General features: G+C 33.4%; 1 long non-coding RNA gene across 1 annotated transcript; it reads right to left on the bottom strand.

Moving 5' to 3' along the window:
* Positions 1-6,977: 6,977 nt before the first annotated feature.
* Positions 6,978-16,837, bottom strand: LOC128555481 (uncharacterized). The gene is made up of 3 exons (XR_008370093.1): positions 16,502-16,837; positions 9,417-9,513; positions 6,978-8,892 (listed from the first exon to the last, which is right to left on the bottom strand). It is a non-coding gene; the product is annotated as an uncharacterized LOC128555481 (long non-coding RNA).
* Positions 16,838-16,854: the final 17 nt, after the last annotated feature.

Here is a 16,854-nt window from a genome sequence, read left to right as displayed (position 1 = left end):
AAAATTTGTTAAATTTTGCATATTTATAAATACTGGAATTGATAAATTGATGTTGATGTTGAGGAACCAAGATATTATTGTGAGTTCGATTGAATGCAAGCGTGGTTAAAATTGAATGTAAAATATCACTTCTATTGTGTTCACAAGGTCAAAATTAAGAAACTGGCTCTTTCAGGGGTCACTCAGGGGCCGTAACTCTGGAACCTATGATTGGATCTGATGGATTAATCATGGAATCCAAAATCTATTGTTAAAGATATTTTGCAAGTTTGTATCAAATCAAACCATAAATGAAGTCTCTATATGGCTGCAAAAGCCAAAATAGCAAATTTTGGCCCTTTAAGGGGCCATAACTCTAGAACCCATGGTGGGATCTGGCCAGTTTTCAAAGGAACCGAGATATTATGCCAATACAAGTTATGTGCAAGTTTGATTAAAATCAGTTGCAAAATGTGGTCTCTTTCGCATTCACAGTAAATTGAGGATGGATGATCACAAAAGCTAAAAACACCTAATACTTCTAAAGCCATATTAAATTTCCCTTTTATAGTGAAACATTAAATGTGGACCAAAAAAAAGATTTCTAGACCAAATATAATCTTTTTTTTTCATGATTTGACCTAGTGGCCTACTTTAAGTACTGAGGTGACCCAGTTTTTAAGTTGCTGTAAATTTCATGAGAAACATTCTGACCAGATTTTATGTACATTTCTTAAATCTGATAAAAAGACGGCACATAAAAGGTTAATTTCTTTGACTTGACCTTATGATCTAATTTTAGAGTAGATTTACAAGACCCTCATTCTAATCAAAATCAGGTAGAAAAAGCTGTCATATGATCTGACCTTGAGATCTAGAGTTTTCTCCATAATAATCATAAGTTTCTAACTTGACCTTAAATAGTGACACATTAGGACACTTAGCGGCTCCCCAGCTTTTGATGGTGAAGAAAGACGCCATCAGTGGCAACATGGTTAGAACTACTGACCTTGTATAAGCCAGCCTATTTATTATTAATGTCTTGTGGTCAATGACACCAATGTATCTGGCATCAGTAGGTAAAAGGCCATGGTCAAAATGACCTACAAACTGAAAAATATCTTGAGCACTTCTGATCTTGCAGCTGTCAAATTTCATATGATAATTCCTTGTAATCAGATGATATCTATTGTTTTTGAGATCAGTACCTCAAAGGTCAATGAAACCTTGCAATTGAAAACGGTTTGTGATTAATTTCCTGAGAACTATTGGGCGGGCGATTTGCGTTTTTCATTTTTGTTTTTTTCTTGTTGGTTTTAACATCACACCAACACAATTATAGGTCAAACGGCAACTTTCAAGCTTATGATTGTGGAGGAAGACCCCAGGTGCCTCTCCATGTGTAGTTACACGATTTCTTCATGGGCGTTCACCTGGGTAGAACCACCGACCTTCCTTAAGCCAGCTGGATAGGTTCCTCATGACGACTGCTTATAATCAGCAGATGGGTTTTAAGTCATCAGGTCAAGGTAACAGCATACAAAATTATATACAGTACCTAGCTGACTTGGACATCTTTGGCTGTATGTGTTTTACAAACAACTTGTTACCTTATTTTACCAGATAATTTTGCAATATCAGTTATATAGAATAATATATTAGATAATAATATATAACATTTATTTTTTAATTCATCTATTGTGATAATGTTAGTTTTTTTATAATTTTATATCTATGAATTTTGATAACCTAAGTCTTTTGTTTTTCTGTGATATGTCTTCCCATGTCATACCATGTTATACTATACAAGGACCACAGTGGAAATAAGACATGATTTCTATCTCTTTTTGTGTCATCCTTTGTGTTATAATGTATATGACATGGCTTTATTTAACATGCATACTTGTTCATTGTTATTCTGTATGTTGTTATATATATTACCATGAATATGTACATTGTACACAGAAATAAATCTATCTATCTATCTACAAACAACTTAAAGTTGTTCCTTGGATAAATTTTAATTTCCTTTGAGTGATGCAGATCCAAAATATGTAGTGCCTACTTGAAATTTAATTTTTTAGTTCCAGGGCCTACATCGATACCAAAATTAATGATGACGGCCCTAGATTATCCGGCTAAAATGATAATACCTTTAAAACAAGAGCATCGCCTTGCGGGTGCAGAAGCTCATCTGATTTTTTGTCTCTGTATAATAGAAATATAGTCTTACCCGTGATTTTCTAAGTCCAAAAGGGGCCATAATTCTTGCAAAAAGCGATGCAGAGTTATGGTACTTGCTATGCAGAGTCAGCTTTTAATGGCAAATAACTGCTCCATGTTTTAAAGCAATAGCTTTGACTGTTAAGGAGAAAAGTCGACCTAAACGCAAAACTTAACCAAGAAATGTGATATTTTCTAAGTCCAAAAGGGCCCATAATTCTTGCAAAAAGTAGGTTGGAGGTACAGAGTTGGCTTTTGATGGTGAACAAGTGTTGCAAGTTTTAAAGCAAAAGCTTTGACCATTAAGGAGAAAAGCTGACCTAAACACAAAACTTAACCAAGAAATCTGATTTTCTAAGTCCAAAAGGGGCTATAATTCTTGCAAAAAGCAGGATGGAGTTATGTTTCTTGCTGTGTAAATTCAGCTTTTGATGGTGAACAAGTGTTTCAAAGCAATAGTTTTGATAGTTTTGGTGAAAAGTTGACTTCAACATAAAACTTAACCAAGAAATCTAATTTTTTTCTAAGTCCAAAAGGGGCCATAATTCATGCAAAAAGCAGGTTGGAGTTCTGTTTCTTGCTGTACAGAGTCAGCTAATAATGTTGAATAAGTGTTGCAAGTTTGAAAGCAATAGCTTTGATAGTTTAGGAGAAAAGCTGACCTAAACATAAAACTTAACCAGGCAACGCCGACGATGATCAAGTGATGACAATAACGCATCATTTTTGTTAAAAAAATCAGATGAGCTAAAAAATGTGTAACTGATTCTAGCCAAAGAATTAACTTTTATGTTATCTGCCTTGCACCCAAAATGACAATAAACCATTTAAATTTTCTTTTACTTTTTAAACTTTTGCATGACAAAGCCTGCATCATACTAAAGATATGAAAAGCTCCCTTGCTTAGTGCTCAGCCGAAAGTGGCTTCACTTCTCTCACACTCTCAGTGCAACAGATGCATCTGGTATGAGTAGTTGAGAGAGAAGTTGATAAATAAGTTGTAGAACTTGCTTCACAATCAAACTATTATAAGACAAAGGGAGGTAATCTGTATTACTTTAGAGACTTTTTTTTTTACAAACATTGCTACCTTATTTCAATCAGTGAAAATAGCAATAGCCTCTTTAATATTTTTACAATTCTTGAATCAAAATCTATATTTATTCAATTACATAAACATTAACAGATAAACATAGACAAACCTTTAATGTTTTACAGGTCTTTGAGTTTGGCATATGAACACTCCTATCAGCTTTTTGACCCCAGCGAGTTTTGAACAAGAGTTCCGGCAAGCTGGGCAATATATGCCCGAAAAGTTATAGAGGAGGGGGATAAAAGCAAAATTAAAGAAAATGCAAAATTCTAAGATTTTTTTTTAGTGGTGGTGGGGGTTGGGGAAAGAAAGCAGTGTGTGTGTGGTGGTGATAGAATACTAAAGAGACTAAATGATTTTGCGTGTGTATGGGTAGGTGGGGATGTTGCAGTGACGGCATACAAAAGGGCAAGAAACTAAATGATTTTTTTGGGGGGAGGGGGTAAATGGGTGGCAGAGGGGTGTAATGTAGATTATCGCAGTCTACAGATAGTCTTATCACTAACAGCCTGTATTCCAAGTTTCAAGTCAATACTCGTTGTGCCCTGGACACAAAATATGATGGGGAGATTTGACCTTGCTTGCACTCTGTACATCGTCACCCACCTACATCTTAAGTCTGAAGTCAATACCTTGAATGTTTACTAAGTTATGCTCTGGACACGAAATTTGATGGACAAATTTGACATTGACCTTGACCTTTGACCTACAGAGCTTGTTCAAGTGCTCATCCCATGGACTCATCGTCACCTACTTACATGCAATTTTAAGTCAATACCTTGCATTGTTATTTAGTTATTGTCCAGACACGAAATATGATGGACAGTTTTGACCTTTTAGCTCAGTTTGTGACCTTCACCTTTGACCTACAGAGCTGGTTCAAGTGCTCTGCACATCGTCTCGTCACCATCTACCTATGTGCAAAGTTTAAATTCAATATCTTTAATGGTTATACAGTTATACTCCGGACATGAATGATGACAGTCGGACAGACTGACGCACTCATATGCCATCACACAATACATCTTTTTTTTTCGAAACGGGCATAACTAATTACATAAATGATGATAATGGTAACCCAATATTGGATCCATGCACAACAGCTGAAACTTTCAACCACTTTTTTGCAAATGTTTTTAAATCCATTTCAAATCCACCACAACACCTTAAAATTGAAAGTGAGGAACTCATTCAACATTTTGTTGACAGTAAATTAGAAAATGTTTCATTTAAGATACCGCCAGTATCTGAGGAATTTATTTTAAAAGAACTTAAGTTATTAGATGAATCAAAGGCAACAGGTCTTGATGACATAAGCTCAAGAATTTTGAAGTTATGTCATAAAACAATCTGCAGACCACTCACAAAGGTAATAAGTTTAAGTATAAATAAGTGTAAATTTCCAGAAACATTTAAGACAGCAAAGGTAATTCCAATCTTTAAAAAAAAAAAAAATTCTAAAACAGACAAAAGCAACTACAGACCAATATCAGTCCTCCCAATATTATCTAAACTCATAGAAAAACATGTCTCTAATCATATAAAAAACTTCTTAGAAACAAATAAACTTCTGCATTCCAGACAATCAGGATTTCGTTCAAACCATTCATGTGAAACTGCTCTTACAAATATAATTAATGAGTGGATTCAAGCTATAAATGATAAATCCTATGTTGGAACTATATTTTTAGATCTGACCAAAGCATTTGATCTAGTGAATCATGCACTATTGATAGAAAAATCAAAACTGTACAAGTTTAGTGAATCTGCTGTAAAATGGCTATCTTCATACCTACAGAACCGCTCCCAACAAGTATGTGTATCTGGAAAGCTTTCTTCTACCCAACAAATTTCTGCAGGTGTTCCTCAAGGCTCCGTTCTCGGTCCGATACTGTTTATACTATATATCAATGACCTACCATTGCACACAAACAAATCGTCTGTTGACATGTTTGCAGATGATACGACAATGTCTGTGTTTGGTAAAACAGTAATGGAGGTACACAATACACTGCAGACCAACATTGATATTGTTGATAAATGGTGCAAAGGCAACTCGATGCTTCCAAACATATCAAAAACTAAAGCTATGTATATCACTGCTTCCTATAACAACAACAAGATAAAAGATCACACAAACTCTAACAATATTCAAATGCAAGGTCAACCTATATCATACTCATCAAATGAGAAATTATTAGGAATTCATGTTGATGAACACCTAAACTGGAAATGTCAAGTTGAACAAACCTTAAAAAAATGCAATACCAATTTATATCTTTTCTTACGTATAAAACAATACCTAAGCTTACATTCTCGAAAGTTATTTTATAATGCCTACATTCTACCACACCTAGATTATTGCTGTACCATTTGGGGGAACAGTAATGATGAGCTATTAAAAACTGTTCTAAAATTCCAAAAGCGTGCTGCAAGAATTATTCTCAACAAAGATTTCAATGCTCCATCATCAGAATTATTTCTTGAACTGAAATGGATGACATTTCCTGACAGAATAAAATACAAAAAAGCTATCCTAGTATATAAATCAATAAATATGCAATCGCCGGACTATCTTACTTCAAAATTTAACCACAACCAAAACCAAACATGTGATCGTGAACTTAGATCAAATCAAAACAATGAACTAAAGGTACCAAAACCAAGAATAGAATTTTTTCGTAAATCTTTGAGCTACTCTGGACCCACAATCTGGAATAACATACCCAATCATATACGCTCATCTGATACTCTTGCAAAATTCAAACAATCCTATCTTCAATGGCACTTTTCTCACCCAAAATTACTATCAGATATATTCTTTAAGTTTCTACATGTACAGACTTTTAATGTAAGTCATTAATTTTACTTAGAATATTTTTGTTTGTTTATACATGTATATAATTTTATTTCAGTTCATATTGCTTTTTTTGTAATTGTAGTTATGGATTATATCTCATAACAGTTGCTGTCATGTTCTGTAAAATTTTCTCTTATTATTGTTTATAATCATGTTTATTGTACTTGCACATATTTATACAGAGGACCATATTGTAAATTGGCTCTGCCAAATATGTCATCCACTATAAATAAAGTCGTTACTTACTTACTTACTTACTTACTATATAAAAATGACTACCAGAAACTCTAACCATAACTAATACTTATGTCAGGGTAAATGATAGTAGGGGGTTGTAGTTAAAATGCAACACCAATGTCTGGGTGAGTACAGTAACAATTCTTTTTCTTTGAATAACCAAGCTAACAAAACAAAAGTATTGCACTCAGTATTTTTGGTTTATTACGAATGTACATCATACTCAAAACATGTAAAACTGTTATGTAAATGCATGTAAAACAATGATAAGATTGCACAATGCAATTATTCTGGTGAAAAATCACAACAATATGAACTCTTAATATGTGACAGAGCATGAGATTTTGGGTCCAAATGCAATTTTGGTCAAAAATGGGGTTTTGGGCTAATCTGACAGACTGACCCGTTCTGAGTAAAAATCTTCAATTTGACAACAAAAATCAGTCGTTGTCATGGAGATATTACCACTTTTCGGACACCATGTTTTTGTCTAACTGTATCAAAATTGAGGCAGTATATCTTAGTAATGACACCATATTTATATAATATCAAGATAAAATATATGATAAAATAACAAAAGCAACATGCAATTAATGGAATGTATTTCTTTTTGTCTCTTTCTTTCATGTAGTATAAAAATATTTATGTTCTAAAAATTGTTTCTATAGCAACACTGTTGTTTAACCTCTTTTTTAACAGTCTCCTGATAAATCTAGCAATAAATTACATAGAATGTGAACTAAATACACAACTAACTTTTTCTAGTGTGCTAACAGTTTACAGACAACTGTTTAATGACATTCTTTTGAACAAGATACAGAATTTATTTGATATCAAATTAGACAACATCCCAAAAACTAGGACATTAATCTTATTATTATAGACACCTTATCTGTTAAACAGTAAGAAAGAATATCAGGTAAGAAGATATAATTATTAGACAGTTATTATCAACTGTGAGTTTGCTAAAATTTCAAAAGACTTAGATATACTGATCAGTGAATCATTACCATGGCAACGATGTGGTATTTTCTTACAAAAATACTAACATTACCATGGCAACAATGTGGTATTTTCTTACAAAAAATACTGACTTTTTTGGCAATTTCTTTGTAATAAATTGAATATTGGAAGTGTTTTTCCATATATTTACATCAAAAGCTGTCTGTTTTCTTATTTAAAAGTAAGAGGGTAGACATCATTCCGTGAAAATTAATGTAATATGGTTTGAGAAATACATAATTTTCAGATACACCTCTCTCAGTTACAATTATTGCCATTTTAAGGCAGGCTTGTGTAATAACATAGTGCTTTGTTCATGCAATTATTACATATGAAAATATATTCACTAACATAATACAGCTTAACATATATAACATATAAACAAGAAAGATGTTGTTTACATATGATGATATCCAAAATAATTTAAAAGTTAAATTAATGTTACCATGGCAACAATGCACTATTTTCTTAAAATAGTAGTTTTTTGAAAATTTTCCAGAAAGAATCAGAACATTCATTTAGCATCTGTTCAGTATACATTTGTTTTACACCATAAATGGTCAGTTATGATCATTTATAAAAAAACAAACATCATTTTATGTAATATAACTTGTCTTTCAGAACTACATATTTTATGCCTACCTGTATTACAGCTCTGCCATTTTATGGCAGATTTGTGTTACGACATGTTTTGTTGATGGTTACACATAAAAGATATTTTCTTGCAGAACATAGTCTGATTAGCAGAATATAAACATGACACATGCTGTTTACATAATCAAACAAATCTAAATTAAAGTCAAATTTGTGTTACCATGGCAACTCACAATGTTTTGCAAAAAAAATAGCTATTTCTGCAAAGGTCATGTCATGTAAAAATATCTTAAAACACAATTATAATCATGGATTAACATGATTAATTCTTGAAATAAAATATATTATATTCAGCCAGTAACAAATATTTTCTGCTATATTGTTAGTTTTCTGCCATTTCTGGAAAAATCCTTCCTCCACTCACACTGGCAAGGCAGTTTTTATTGTAAAAATGTTTCCTCCAAAGGTTGTGCTTTAGTGTCACATGTTGTAGTTTTGAAACAACTAGGATTCATTCAACAGACATGTTTTAGTATTTCATGCATGCAGTTTTGGAAAATTTATAAGTTAAATTCTGTATTGTTAGAACAATTAGGATAGTGCTTCTCAAACAACTTCACAGCTGTCACGACATCAAAACACTACTTTTACTCAATATTTCTCACAGTTGACTAAGTTTTACTTTTTCTTGAAACACATTTGTAATTTGAACTAGAATTTTGAACTTTTTCTGGTCATTAGGGCAGGAAACATCACATTATTTGTGCAATATGGAGTTATTTGCTCATATCAGTATTTGTGACATGCACACTATTCCACAGGCATGATTTCAGCTGGATGATCAGTAGAACATATTCATTCCTTCTGTTTCATTCCCATTTACATATTCATAGTTCTTTCATCACTGCAAAACAAAAATTCATCAACATTAGAACTTCATTTTAATAAGATTAGTATAAGGTTACAGAATATAAGACTGTAAAGCATCTTTTTAAGCTTTAAAAGAGAGTCTTTTTGTTAAAAGCTGACTGAAAGCAGATTTGGTAAGTATAAACTCATCCAAGAATCTTACAATATTCATGCAGAAAAAGTAGCTTTTCAGGAATACATAAACTAGCTAAGATTCCTACAGACTAGACATACAATTCATGCAATCAAACTTAATGTAAACACAAATACTGTAAAAATAATTTTGAAAATATGAAAAAATACATACATGATATATTCAATTATTGTATGTCATTACTTATTCACTTCTTAATAAATTACACATATTTGTTGAATGGGTGACCGGTCTATAATCAAAATCATTTCCCTTAAAATGTTATGAATGAAATAGATAATTTATGTTTATGCTACTTTAATGTCTTTATCTTTCTTAGAATAGCAGTATAGTAACTGTAAAAATGTATGAAGAAATTTACAAACCCCCATAAAATCCAACTTGTTGTGTAAAGACCTTCCTGGAAAATCATTTCACTGTTTAAGGTCATTGCATCAAGCCAAAAAATCCTCAGTGGTTGATCTGTAAAATGAAAAAAAATACTGAAAAAGGCTGAAATGTGAGATAAAAATGCCCTTGGCAGTTAGCTCAGTACATATTTAGCACAAAGACTTCTATAAAAAGAGTAATAGGTTTGAATTTCTGGCAAGGCTTTCAAAACAAAATGTATCTAAAGTTTATTTATCTTACTTACTGGTTTTTAGTCACTTGCCAAGAACAGTACAAAATGGTGAGGAATCCAGAAATAATGGCCAAGTGAACAGTATGCAAATTTAACATGAAAAGCTTTGGAAAAAACTGTCTCTTTCCAAATAAAAACAATATTTATGCCTTGTAGAAGTTTTATGTATGAACTGATTTGACATTAATACATGTAAGAAATTAATGGTTGAAGCTGACAACAGATGTGTTTCAACTATTCGTAATCAGTCACTTTCATGGCATGGCTATATTTATGAAATGATCAGGGCTTTAACTTTAATATGTAACTAAACATTATGACTGACTGTTGTAATTTTGTCTGGCACCAGAGTCACAAGGTCTTCATGTAATTGTCTTGCATACTGATTCTACTGAATACTTCTTGTAATTGTCTTGCATACAGATTCTACTGAATAAGAGTCAAAACCGATTTAAAAAAGTTAAATTCATGGCAGATTTAGTAAATAAAATATAGTCTACAATATATTGACACTTGTAAATAAAATGTGAACTGCGCTAAATCTACCTCGAATCTGTCATTAAAGTCTGTTCCATTCCAAAGGTTTACCCCAACTTTGGTGTCATATGACAAAACAACGACACTTACCGGCAAAGTAAACATGGTTTGATAAACTAAAAAAAAGTCACCCTCGAGAAATTTAACGATTTTTTTCTGCTTTGCCAAACATCCAAATAAATGACAAATTTATATTTTCAACGGCAGTCTCCCATTGTAATTTCTTGTCGCCATTGGAGTTTGCTCTCTAAATTTGGAGTATTACGGGAAAATTCACGTGAATTTTATCGGGAGCGATTCAAGACTCATTTCGTTTATGAATGCATGAGTGAAATGAAATGTTGTATTTAAAAAAAAAAAAAAAGCTATAACAATGAACACATTATTTAGATCTAACAAAAATGTAAATTGACTCACTTTTAACAAAGTTATATACACTCCAAAATTCTTCCAAGTCTTCAGTAGCTCTATCCAATCCTCGATGAGTAAATTGTAAACAAACAAGCTCTTTTAAACATCGGTGAAATTCAGGCATCAATCGCACCATGCCCTTGAAACGATGACTTGTTCAAAATAACATCATTTCCAAACGCATGGTTCAAAGATAACCTGTATTTTAGCATCCTTACTGAAGTATTTACAGTCCGCCACATATCCAATTTCTTTCACAATGGTCAGTTTTGAACTTCAATAAACATATATTCACCGTTGTGTATGCAAGAGAATTCTTTTCTCCGAAAGAAACTTGTGACGTATTAGACAAATGACGTAATCTTGCTGTGGCCATATGCAGATTTATATGAGGCGCACAAGGAAATATTACCTCCAGGTTTAAATACACAATCAGCTGATAGAAGATAGAAATCTTGACGTAACTATGTCACGCTATCATTATACTTTACTTCTTGAAATATATATTTAAACAATGCTTAATTGTTTATTGTTTTATCAACCTATCTATTTTATTTCATTTCTTTTTTAAATTTTGCTGTTTATATATAGAAGCATCTCCTTTTTCTTTTAAGCTCGTGACTTACTCTTGATCCGAGGGCTGCTAATTTAGATTTCTTTTAAAGCGAAATCGGACCGCGAACCCATTCTCTCTATTTATTGTTATCAAATCTATCATTATTATTATACCAGATTTATATTTGACTTAAATAACTTGTATGAACGATCCAGAGAGCAGTCATAGAGCCTACTCGGAATTTGAAGTTATTTGTAATGGCGATTCCAGAATTAAATTTATGGGGGAGGGGCGGTGTCGGACGGCAATCGAATCTTTTAATGACGGGTGGTGGGTTCCATCGGAAAATCATAATTATGGGTGGTGGGGTCCATCCAAAAATCATAATTATGGGTGGTGGTCCTCACAAAAACCGTCTTTATGGGTGATGGGTTAATTGTAAAAATGTATAAAATATGGGTGGGTGGGTGTTTGATCACCTCTATTAATTAATTACGGATGTTTTCCTTTCTTTTTAACTATAAGTTGCTACTTTAATGAACGCAATTTTGACATTACCGATCTAAGAAATATTATCTTTTTGATAAATTTCTGTTCATTAAGCATTTCTTTTTTTCTGTCTCGTTCCCTTTGAATTTGAAGTCTTGGTCATGCTTTTAGCGTCCTTAATTAATCGCTGAAAGTATGTCAGTCAACATTTCCTGACGTAATAGAATCATGTCACCGATTATGTACTGTATATCCACGGGTGGTAAACGCGCAATCCAATTCCCGCCGGGAATACGCTTGAAATGGGTTGCGCAACGTCCGGTGCTGGTGTTGCGCGTAAAAAAAGACGAAATTGAGGTATGTGAAGTTATGATTTTGCTTAGTATGAGACAAGAATAAATTTTCTCGAAAAAAGCAAAATGCTATTCGACACAAATATGAAAATACATCATATGTGTAAAATATCTGGTTTGTAATTTATGATTCGGCTCTATTATCACAAAAACTCAGGCGACACGAAGCGTGAAAAAAGTATGAAATCAACAAAAATGGGAGTTTCTGACCTCATATGCCTAATCTGAGGACATCTGATGCTTTTTATGATAACTCAACTGTTATAAAGTAACGAATATCAAAATTATTTGCTTCAAATCCTGCTTACGGGGACATAATTGACAAAAAAATAATCGGGAATGGGGTTGCGCACCGGGAATGGAGCTGCTTGTACACATCATAATGTATATAATGTATACGCGCAACTCCATTCCCGGGGCGCAATCCCATTCCCGATTATTTTTTGCCAATCTTTCCCCCAACAGTAACATTTCATTCAAGTATATGTAATATTCATGACTGTTTTACACGCGTTTGATCATTAGAAGCGTCACATTTCCAGAAGAGGCACAAGAGTTAGAAAATTTGCATTTTTCATGATTCCATGCTTTTTGACAGCTCAAGCCAGCAGAGTTTTCGTGATGACAGGGCCTATTCTTAATTTAATAAGTTGGTATTTCACACATATGATCTTTATTCATTTTTGTGTCGAATAGCATTTTGCTTTTTTCGAAAGCACTCATAAATGTGTCATTATTTACAAAAACCAAAACCCACCTACCTTGATTTTGTATATATCGGTGCGCAACACCAGCACCATAAGTCGCGCAACCCATTTTTAGCGTATTCCCAGTGGGAATTGGATTGCGCGTTTACCACCCGTGATATCGCACTTGTGCAGAAGTCAATAAAATCCGTGGAGACTGATTGATACCTCACTTTTCCCGCCTTTCATTCACACTCGTGTATTCTGTCTGGCACGTTACGCGTATAAATATTTTTTGTTATGCCAAGGATATAGTTTCAGAAATGAAATCGAGGCAGGCCGAAAGGAAAACATGCGTGAATTGAGTAAAAATCTTAGCATGAAGATCACTGTTCCCAAAATTAGTCGAATTTTCCATGCACGCATAGATACTTAAAACAGGCGTACAGAATCCACGCGCAATTCCACACAAAATCGTATGTTAGTAAATAGTACCGATTTCATTATCCGCTGCCGACGTAAATATCATATCGTCATCATCTATATTAAGGACATACCTGGCACAGGTATTTCAATATATTTGTGAAGCATTAGCCGATTCGGATTTGTTTACAATAAAATGCTAAGTCGCTAAGAAAACCCACATCAATATTCATTCACGTCTATAATTAATTATGGGAAGTCACTAATGTCGCACACAATCATATTTGAAATGTTTTCTTTACTAATACGTGGTCTAACATGTATTTGAAATATTTAAACTGTTGCACACGCTGTTTGTCTATTTTTCTTTCGAACTGTTCGGTTAAATCGCTTATGCAAATCGCGAACATCAATTTCTTCTTTCTCAAAGCCAACATCGTAAAAAGAAAACCTTTTTAAAACTTATTTTACGTTGAAGTAAAAAAAAATTGACGTGCGAAATGTTTCATATCTTTTCCGAAACATTACCTGTCTTTACTATTTCTTTCATAGTTAAACAGTATGTGGCCAAAAAATCACAAGTTGTTACTTTAGCGTTTAGCCATTTAAAGGCACTGACATCCAGATTTTTGTTTGAAGTTTGGTCAGATTTTGAATATATGAACACGAGGTTGTGTTGCTAATCTGTTTCAGAATGCCAAATTAAGAGATAAAAACATGCCCGAGTCGGGGATCGAACCCGGGCCGCCGCCGCGATAAAAATTTCACTGGGGTCGTGACCAATACATCACGGAGGAATATTTAAATAAATATAAAGCTTTATGATTAAGGCAGTTTACCTCCAGTATCCCGTTATTTGAATAAATCGCCAAAAAAAAAAAAATAATAATAATAATAATAATTCTTATGTGTTTCTGTAACATAATCTAACATTAACTATTAAAACTTTCGTGAGAAATTTAGAAATAATTTTCTGATGTCTATTTTTTGTTGTTGTCATACTTTCTGGTGTCGATCTGTCAACTCTTTATTAACTGAGTTGCAATCGTTAATATGTACTATAGCACTACTTCATAACTGTAGTGGGCAGCTTCACCCCGAGTATTTTGGGCAACAAGAAAAAGATGCAATACACGCGCTACTTCAATCACTTTTATTCCTTACGTAGAACATACAATAGTGTAGCGTAGCGTAGCGGTTATCTGAAAGTCAAAACATTCAAACTATCAGTAACCATAATACATAAAAGAATACGCATAAAACCGCATACGAACATACAAGTATTAACATAAAGAAAACATAATACATTGTACATCTTTAACAAAGAAATTGCGGGAATCCTGCACTAGTTATGTGAACAAAGCCATTACTTAATAAAAATACAAAATCTTCTACCTTAACAATAAAATGTGTAATTGTTTCAAAAATAAATTATTTGAACAAATAATTCCTCCGAACAAGGCAGTAAAAACAAAAAATTAACTTACTGAACAATGCTATCTGTGCCCAAAACGTAGTGAATTGAAACATATAGAACTCGTGCCTTACTCGACAAATTCTAAAAATCAACTGCCCTCTGGCAAGGCGGCAAATTTTGCATTTGCATATAGTTATTATTTTCTAGGGACAGTTTGACCAACCACAATGCAGAAAGCGCCCTCTAAGCAGATAAATTCAAAATTTCATTTTCTATATATGGGTGACACTCATCTCTTGTGACCCTAAAGCGTTGGCAGGAACCAGAAAACTATAAATTAACATTACGTTGGACAGCGGACATGATAAATGTCCATCAAAAATTAGTAAACCCGATAATCAAAACCTGAACAAATATTCGGAGTCTGAAACATCTGGGGATCAGTGCTTTTAAAACAAATTTAGTAAAACATATACTGCGTGCAATTATTTGAAAACGGGCTAAATTTCCTTAACCCGCCGGCTTAGCTCAGTAGGAAGAGCGTTGGTCTACGGATCGCGGGATCCTCGGACGGGGCGTATGTTCTCCGTGACGATTTGATAAAAAACATTGTGTCTGATATCACTCGTCCTCCACCTCTGATAATTAATGTGGGGAAGTTGGCAGTTACTTGCGGAGAACAGGTACTAGTACAGAATCCAGGAACACTGGTTAGGCTAACTGCCCGCCGTTACAAGACTGAAATACTTTTGAAAAACGACGTTGAACCCAAAGCCAAACAAACAAAAACAAATTTCCATAAATCATGTCCAATGAAATTACAAGCCTTGTCGGCGTCAGGGAATGATACTAGTTTTAATGACTCAACACGATTCTTACGAAACCATATTTCTGTAGAACCTGTGCTAGATCGATATATACATTTTCGTACATTGTTCGGCAGATGTTGAACACAACGTTAAGATGGAAACGGGAATAGTAACATAATGAAAATCCAGCTTAAATATACGTAAATATCGGGCCATCGTATACAACATAATGAATTTCTCCATAGAACCGGAAGCAGACGTTTCTTCTTCGTATTCTGGCGGGAAAACTGCATTGCCTTCCATGATGCTCCTTCGGAAATGACCGTGTGCTTATGGAAAATTACGTGTTGGCGTTATATTTTCGCGTCACCAGAAACGTTAAGTACTATGTTGAAACTATCATGTAATTGTAAACAAAATGCACTACTACAAAATGAAAATGCATGCTTTAGAGCTCGAATTTTTATATTGTGCATGTACGTCCGTGACAGACTCTGAAATGTCTGTATTTATAATATTTTTCATTCGAGTTTCAGTGACAGAAAAATTAATATAAGAATAATGCCCATGTGTTCTCAAATAACGAGACGTTCGCACGCACATTTGTTTTTTTTTTTTTTTTTTTAGAAATCACCTTGTTTTTTGTGTTTGTTTCTTTCTATTTTCTTATTTATTTATTTTATTTATTTATTTATTTTTCATTTTGAGGTGGCCTGTCACGAATTCCCCAAAGAATTAACATAACACAATAACAAACACAGTCTTTTCAAATATTAACTCGGGCATTTTAATTTTGAGTTAACCCCTAGTTTATTGCGCTACGGGCGCCGCCATATTGGAAAGTCGACGTAACGTCATATAGCATTACGGTCTATGGGGAAAAAAGAAAAATCCAAGATTATTTCTTTAATATATACTTTATTAAAGAAATGAAAAAAAGGTCTAGAGATATTGATGTATGGGATATAAATATGTTTTTTTGGACGATTTTACCGATACTGATAATTCAGAAACGAGGTAAACGTAATAGGTGGAACAGACTTTAGTGTCAAATCCGGGCTATTTTTGGAAAAGATATCGGACAAAACTGTCGATATGAACTCAAATAATATTTTTAACACTACATATCGCTTAAATACTTACTTACCTTGAGATTCGCTAACTGTCATTCTTTATACAATCGAAATAAATCATCAAATAATTGTTTTTGGTAGTTTCATTTTCTCCGCGACCTTCGATGTTTACAAATGGCGTGTCAATTCAAAGGGCGATAAATTATCAATCATTTAAATTTTTCAAAGAAACGGAATTGCAAAACACGGAAATGTTTATAAATGTCACTTCATTTTTTTCTTGTGGCAAGGTAGAGTATTATTGAAAACAAGAAATGCATTAATTGCCGCGAACACGTGGTAACGTCCACCATTTTTTGTGACGTAACTTTAATCGATGTTTTCTCAAATGACGTGACGCCGAATTTGGACCCAAAATGTCATGGTG

Source organism: Mercenaria mercenaria, chromosome 3, assembly GCF_021730395.1.
Source record: "Mercenaria mercenaria strain notata chromosome 3, MADL_Memer_1, whole genome shotgun sequence".
NCBI classification, from domain to species: Eukaryota; Metazoa; Mollusca; class Bivalvia; order Venerida; family Veneridae; genus Mercenaria; species Mercenaria mercenaria.
Note: the sequence above shows the minus strand (reverse complement) of the source record. Positions and strands in the feature narration are given on the sequence as shown.